The sequence below is a fragment of the Papio anubis genome, unplaced genomic scaffold (assembly GCF_008728515.1).
Source record: "Papio anubis isolate 15944 unplaced genomic scaffold, Panubis1.0 scaffold185, whole genome shotgun sequence".
NCBI classification, from domain to species: domain Eukaryota; kingdom Metazoa; phylum Chordata; class Mammalia; order Primates; family Cercopithecidae; genus Papio; species Papio anubis.
The window spans coordinates 159,669-167,589 of NW_022161856.1; the positions used below are offsets into that span (position 1 = coordinate 159,669).

At 40.4% G+C, this 7,921-nt stretch overlaps 1 long non-coding RNA gene across 1 annotated transcript; it reads right to left on the reverse strand.

The window, feature by feature from the left end:
• Positions 1-1,074: 1,074 nt before the first annotated feature.
• On the reverse strand, positions 1,075-7,686 carry LOC116272758. The gene is made up of 2 exons (XR_004181337.1): positions 6,324-7,686; positions 1,075-3,960 (listed from the first exon to the last, which is right to left on the reverse strand). It is a non-coding gene; the product is annotated as an uncharacterized LOC116272758 (long non-coding RNA).
• Between the last annotated feature and the right edge of the window lie 235 nt (positions 7,687-7,921).

Here is a 7,921-nt window from a genome sequence, read left to right on the forward strand (position 1 = left end):
TTAAATGTTTCAGTCCTGAATCTGGGAAGTATCATACAGCGATTTAGCTTGTTAAACCTAGTACGAAAAGCCTAGCTTAGCCTCTAACTAGGGATAAGAGTGAAAAGTATTCATGTTGAAGTTCTTCTCAAACAATAAAACAGAGATAATATTAGTGCATGGCCCTTAGCATTTTTCAGAAAGTATGTGTGGATTAATTCTAATAGACTCCTTGGAAGTCATCATATTTTTCTGGAAACATCCATGAATTTAGGTAGAATGTAACTTTAGTAAAGTGATTCTCTCTGACTCTTTTCTGGGAGTAGAGAGACCTAAAAACCCATGCATTAGGGAAAATTTTCTATTCTCAGTTAATCTTGGGAAATGCAAAAAGGCATAAGCATCCAGAGAAAAGCAGGAAGTGGAGGAAATATTGACTGATGGAGTCTGGCTGTCCAAAGCAGCCCACTCCTCAGGGAGTTCCTGTGCTTCCAGGAATTAGTTTTCCTACAGTCAGAGGATGGTAGTGGAGAAAAACTTACTGGTCTGTGAGTAATAGAAATTAAGCTAGGCCAGTTTTGTTGTAAAAAGGGCCCCTTTAACTGGACACTTCTGTTGTCCTTGTTGTTGTTATTATTTTTCCTATTATTCTGGTTCCAGATGGAATAAAAACTTTCCTAAGAATTACCAAACAGCCAGTTGTAATGTCCTACCCAACTCTTCCCATTACCTAAATGTAGCATGGGTGCATGAATAAATACTGCCAGACTCATTACTATTTTCTACAAGAACAAAACTTACCAAGTTATGAGTGAATATGATAAAAGAAACTTTACCAAATGAAATATAGAACATTTGACACACAATTTAGGATTTAAACATTTCCATTCCTAACGTCAAATTCTGTACTCCTTATCATGACAGGGTCCAATTTGAGTTGAGATTCTACTTTCGGAAAATGTCTTCTTAATCTTCTCTCCTTATCAGAATATTTTAAAAAAGAGAACTTTAAAAAATCTTGAAAGTTATTGGATGGTGGCATGTCACCAACTTCTTTAACTAGAACAGTGCTAATATAATAAAAGCCATCAGGTGTGGGATATTTTATGAAAATGTTTAATTCAACTGTTTCTTTGGAATGTAGTAGTCATAGTTTGGAATTTAAGTTACAGTTCAGTTCTATGTGGTTTTTATGCTACTCAGTGTCTGAGAATACAAATGTCATTTAAAGTTAAGGCTTCGCTGTTCATTTTGAAACAACAATTTACAAGTGTCATATTGTCATAGAAAATAATAATTTCTGTAAAAAAAATCTGCACAAAAGCTTATGATGGTACAAAACATGAAGCAATAATATACCAGTAAAATGAAAACATTTTACTACAGAAAGTTTTATAGATTTCCATAAAGAAAAAATATGTTATTTTACACCTTTAAAAATTACAAAACAATCTAAAACAATATAAACTGAACATTTTGTAACACTGCCTTTACAAATTAATAACTTTATAAACATATAATTTTTAAATATATTTATCAGTGCAAGATACTTTAAATTTTAAAGTTGCAGTATCATTTTTCCTTGGCTGAGGACAACTTTAAGTCTGTTGCCTTTAAAAGCAAAAAGCAAGTCTTTCTTAGTGCTTTCCTTCTGGTAGGATTATATCAACTAAATGAATGCCTCTGGGGACAAAAAACTATTCTTCTTTCATGGTGATCAATACTTTCCTGGAAACAAAAGGCATTCTCAATCCAATTTAACTAAGATGAATGGACTGTCTCATCTATGATGCAAATGTGACTCCCAACAAATGTCTTTGAGTGAGACGTCTAGCAATGCGGGAAGGGAGGAAGATCTAAAAAATCTCATGTCCAACATGGCATGATAAAAATGCACCAAAAACCACCAAAGCTTCTTTGGGTTAATTCATAGGCTGCCTGGTAAGATACTTGCTTCCCTGTGCTGTTAGAGGCTTAGGTACTGCCAGCCCTAAGGCAGGCTTATTTTTTTGCGAGCCGCTGGAAATTTCTAGAAGCATTCATTTAAGTCTATTTTTTCAAGGCTGCTGTTATGAATTTTGTAAACCATTTGTTTTGACTTTATGTTTTCCCCCCTCTTATCTTAAAATACTTGACGCCCAGGCATCAGGATTTATAGTTTAATTCTTAAATTAACTGTTATTCCTTCCAATTCCCTTGTCTGACTCAGAAGCAAAACAAGAAGGTTCTCTTGGGTCATTTTTGCATATTTGGATAGAAAAATCTCATGCTTTTGGATATTTGGAAGATTTTATCCAGTTCTTCCTTTGGGTCTCACTTGAAAGCCAATTTGTATTCTTTCTTTCCTCAACTTACCACTATTTCTACTAAATGCCAACATTTCTATCAGAGGTCGTTTTGAACAGAATAGATAAGGAAAAAAGATACTGTCACTTTAACCAGTTAACAAGAAAACCAAAGTTAGACTTTGGAGGGCAAAGTTAGGAATTTCCCTTATTTATTTATTTTTTAAACATAAAGTCTAGTAAAATCGTTTGCCATTCCCAGCAGGTTAAAGCTGCAAGTTTCTTTTCTGGACAACGGCAAATCCTCCAATTTTAAGAGAGATAAAAAGACAGAGAGATAGGAGAGAGAAAGAGAAAAGAGTTTACATTTGAAAATACATTCCATATGAAAGAACAACAAGAGAGAATATTGCAGCTTTATACAAAAGGGTCAAGAGACATGAAATTGAACTACAGAAAAAGCAGAACAATTAAGCCACGTTGCCAAATCTTCAGAGCCCTTGCCTGCCCGGAGGGGCTGACGTCTCACACGAAAATAAACTTTCTTCTTAGTCAGTGGGCCACCAGGGTTTGATTAAAGAGTAGGGCTTTCACCAGCAAGAAAGAGAGTGGGTCGTTAATGTAACACAATGAACCAGTACAAACAAAAAGGCACTTGAGAGGACATAGACTAGCCAGTGCCAAGGATTTGTGTTTTTGTTGTTGCAGTTGTCAGCAGTACACCCAGTGGCCAGCCGTGTTCAGGGATGGCACTGTTTTCTGTATGGAGTTCACAAGCACGAGGTTTAGTACAACACTGGAAAAACAGCAAGAAAATCGGACAGTATTGCTTCGTAAACAGGGCTGATGCACTATACTGGTACTGAGGCTACAGTACTTTAAAAAGAAAACAGCCTAATCCTTCTTTGCCTATGCACGACGCGGGCAATTATACACAAGTACAACTTCAGGAGTCCACTGATATGCGGTGATTCTAGTATATTCTGGGCACTGGGTTTCAGGTAGCATGTCCATCCAAAGGGCCACACGGAATACGCTTGGTGCCAGCATCTTGGATTTTGCACAGTTTCCAAAAAGAATCCATAAAAGGGAGAGGAGGCGGGGGGGGGGGGGGGGGCAGGAGGGGTCAAAATGAATGATTATGTCAACCATACTTGGTCTCAACACCAGCATCTGATTATTCAAATGAAACCAATAGGAAAAAAGCTGACTGTACATGAGTCCGATGGTGAACACAGCTCCTTGTCCATGTCTGTCGGCCATACTCATAGAAGCTCCTGAGAAAAGCCTGGCTCAGTGGTCATCAACACACTTCCCAGCCTGTATAGTGAAAGATCAACAGCTCCCCAGCTCACTCTCGTCCTTCCACTTCCGTCCTCTGACTGTCTTTTCATCACTGTCCGCCTTCATGCCTCCGAATAAGTACTCTGTGTATTCAGTTTGTCTTTTTTCAACTTCACACCATCCACAAGTTCAAAGTTATAGTTCTCCAGGGCAGACAAGTTTCTTTCTGACATCCCATTATGCCAACAGGCACAGTACAGCACGACCCCACACACAGCCCCCAGGAGGACCCCCAGGGCGCTCATGGCTATGATGGTGATGAGGATGGGGTCTAAGGTCTTCAACACATTGCCTGGCTTCCTGGAGATGTTCTTGTCACCTTCTCCTTCACCTTCATATCCTGGTGTGCTCCCTGTGGAAAATAACAATATTGTCTCCGTGAGCACTGCCAACGGACCAGATGAAAGCAGACAGAAAAATAGAAAGAAATGAAACAGGAGCAAATTGCACACCCCAGTTTTGCCTGTCATGTCTGACTCACTGTTGGGAATAGAAGTGTGGGAGGTGGTAGTGGGGAGTGGGAGGTGGTAGTGGGGAGTGGGCGCTGGGGCTTCTGCCAGACTGCTTAGCACGTGGAAACAACCTGTTCTGGATAAACTGGGAGGTTCCATGCTCATCTAATTCAGATTTCATGCTGCCCCATCTGTCCTAGATTGTAATCTGTGTTTACAGTCCTTGGCTAGATATGTGGTCATTAAGTTTTGCAAAATGCTTAGTCACACATTAGTCTAGCAAGGGATTTTACCATTCCCAGTGCGTGTACCTAATCCCAAAACAGGCACGAGAAAAACCTTCATGGCCGCCCTTCTACATGGTGCTGCTTCCAGGATCTGGCATGGTTTATGCATGTGTTTGTTCTCCCATATGGGAAATCTTCAAGTCAAACAAATTTTGCCCAAAGTCTACAGTAGTTTCAGTAAAGAAGGAGTGATTTTTTTAGAACAAGAGAATGCTTGCTGCTGACATGTAAACAGAGTGTGGCTCAAATCGAGAAAACCGTGTCTGTCATGCCGAATAGAAGACATTTACTAATAATCAGCATCTTTGCAGCCCCGGTAGTTTAACCGGAGACAGTTGCACTGCTCTGCAGCTCAGTCACTGGGGACTTGTTTTCTTTAGAGTGGAATGGGAGAAATTGTTAACATGGCAGCTTTCAGCCTAATTACCTGGTACTAGAAACGGGATGAAAATGTTAACGCACAATGTGCCTGGGGTTTACTTAATGGTGTTCTGATCAACAAAGATTCCAATCAAAGAAAACTAAAAATATGAGACGCAAGTCCCTAACCAAGAGAAAACAAGCCTTGGGACATATTAATATTCTCTCCCTTGATGAAATATTGTTTTGAAACAACCTCTAATAAAGTTTATATCTCTGTGTGGACTTGGTAATGTGTTCATATTACTAACAGCATGGTGCCATATTTATTTGTCTCTGTGAAGTCCACGACTGGCCATAGAGTAGGATCCCATCTCTAACGGCAACAGATGCTGACGTGCATTGATGATCAGGGTGTAGCACTACCCACAGCAGCTGTCAGTGATGCTGGAGCAAGTGTCCAACAGCCCACAATGCTGGCTGGGAGATGTGGAAACTTCTAGGAATAGAGTTATATCAGGCAAGGCCTAACTCTGATCAAAGGTCTTGCATTTGATCACCAAGCAGCGTTCAACAAAAACACACATTTATAGTTCATCAGGCTAAAGTGTGAGGCTGCCACCCAATTAGCTATGCTACTTAAGTTTCAGTCTCACTATCTGTAGAATGGGGATAAATACAACCCCTAGAGCTGCTGTGAGGATTAAATAAGCTAAGGTATGTAGGATGGGTGCAGTGGCTCATGCCTGTAATCCCAGCACTTTGGGAGGCTGAGGTCAGGGAATCGCTTAAGCTAAGGAATTCGAGACCAGCCTGGGCAACATGGTCAAAATCCGTCTTACAAAAGACACAAAAATAAGTTGGGCATGGTGGTGTGGGCCTGTAGTCTGCTTGGAAGGTTGAGGTAGGAAAAATTGCTTGAACCTGGCAGGTGGAGGCTGCAGTGAGCTGAGATCACACCACTGCACTCCAAGCCTGGGTGACAGAGACAGACTCTGTCTCAAGAAAAAAAGAAAAGAAAAGAAAAAGATCAGGTATGTAAAGTGCTCAGAACATACTAGCTCTTCAATAAATCCTTCTTATCATCATCATCGTCATCACAAAACCAAGGTTCCAGTAGAGGAAGATGGGAAAAGATGAATCAAACACAATGGATTATCTCAGAAATTGGGCTCTGGTCTCTTAAAGATCCTAGCTGGATATCAACTAGAGACAATAATTTTGGTTGGTTTCAAATAACCGTGTATGGAAATAGTCTTCGCTAGTTTTCTGTCTTTGTAGTGATAAACTCAGTGTGTTTGAGCTGATTATCCTTTATGTTCCACCTCTAGACTGGGCAAGGAAGGGCCAGGGTGAGCACACTTCCCAGGCTCAACCAAGTATGTACAAGCAGGAACCGTCACCGAGGCTTCCCAAGTCTTACGGGCAGCTCGGAAGTGGGTACTCTGTGGGCACAATCCGACCCACAGCACCAACCCAGGGCCATGGGCATAGATGTTTTTCATTTGAACTTTTTGACATTCCGGTGTATTAGAGTTCCACAAAGTTGCTTCATAAACACAATGAAAGCCATAGTAAAATTTTTTTAAAAAAATTGGTCAGCAAGACAAATTTACCTGTTTCATCAATTTTAATTTCTGGGTTCTTTTTATCCAGGTCTGCTGGTTCTGACAAGTCAAACAAAATTGAAAGAGATATTTGAACTGCCAACAAAATATAATTCACCAAACTACACAAACCTTTAGGTACATACACAGAGACACACAGACACACACACACACACACATACACACACACACACACACACACACACACGTCTCTACTGGGCTCCTTTTGGATTTTTTAGTTCAACCAGAACCCACCAAATAGATCAATAAATGACCAGGAAATTGGTGATGTGACGTCACAACACTGCCTTTAAGGTGCCATATCTAAATCCAGGCAGCACTGCTGCTAGCAGAGTCTGTTGTTTTAGGAGACAAGGGTGGGCTGGGTGTGCTGGCTCATGCCTACAGTCCCAGCAGTTAGGGAGGCCAAGGCAGGAGAACTTTAGGCTAGGAGTTTAGGACCAGCCTGGACAACATAGTGAGACCTCTACAAAAATAAAAAATTAGCTTCCCAGCTACTTAGGAGGCTGAGGCGGAAGGGGAGCTTGCGCCCAGGAGATGGAGTTTACAGTGAGCCATGATGGTGCCACTGCACTCCACCCTGCGTGATGGAAGCGAGACCCTGTCTCAAAAAAGCAAAAATAACAACAACAACAAATTTTTTTAAAAAAAGGAGAGAAGGGGGAAGAGACATGGTTTTGGCATCTGAAATGTGGAAGAAAAATCCGGTGAACATAGGTTCTACTGAAGTAGATTTGTACATACGGCGACCATTCTATAGTTTGCAGAAAACTGCTTCCTAAATTTGGTGTGTGTTAGTTTTGCTTCTCGAATAGGATGTCAACTCTTTGAGGGAAGAGACTGTGTCCTGTGTATTACAAAAATAGATAAATACATAAAATAGCTATCGAAGAAGTAAAGTTTTGGTATCCCTGTGGTACTAAGTACACAGCAGGAATTTTTGAGTGCTTTGTCCACTGCTATATTCCAGCATTTACAACAGTGTCTAGCACATCATAGGTGCTTTAATAGATATTTGTTGTATGTACGAATGAATGAAAGATTAATAAATAGTTGATAATCTCATAGTATCCACACCCAGATGTTCAAGGATGCATATTTGATGAATCATTGTACAATTTTCTTACACATATTTTTATTGGTAGAAACATAAACAAAGAAAGTGGTTTAATGGAGCTCTAGTTGTGACTTTCCCACTACAATGCCTGGCAGCAACTACAGCTAAATGGACAAATTACAAGAAAAGAAAAAGTACCATAGATATCTCAGCTGTGTCCTGTCTTTCCTTCCTTCCTTCCTTCCTTCCTTCCTTCCTTCCTTCCTTCCTTCCTTCCTTCCTTCCTTCCTTCCTTCCTTCCTTCCTTCCTTCCTTCCTTCCTTCCTTCCTTCCTTCCTTTCTTTCTTTCTTTCTTTCTTTCTTTCTTTCTCTCCTTCCTTCTTTCCTTCCTTCCTTCCTTCCTTCTTTTCTTTCTTGCTTTCTTTCTTGCTTTCTCTCTCTCTCTCTTTCTTTTCTTTCTTTCCTTTTCTCCTTCTCCCCTTCCTTCCTTCCTTCCTTCCTTCCTTCCTTCCTTCCTTCCTTCCTTCCT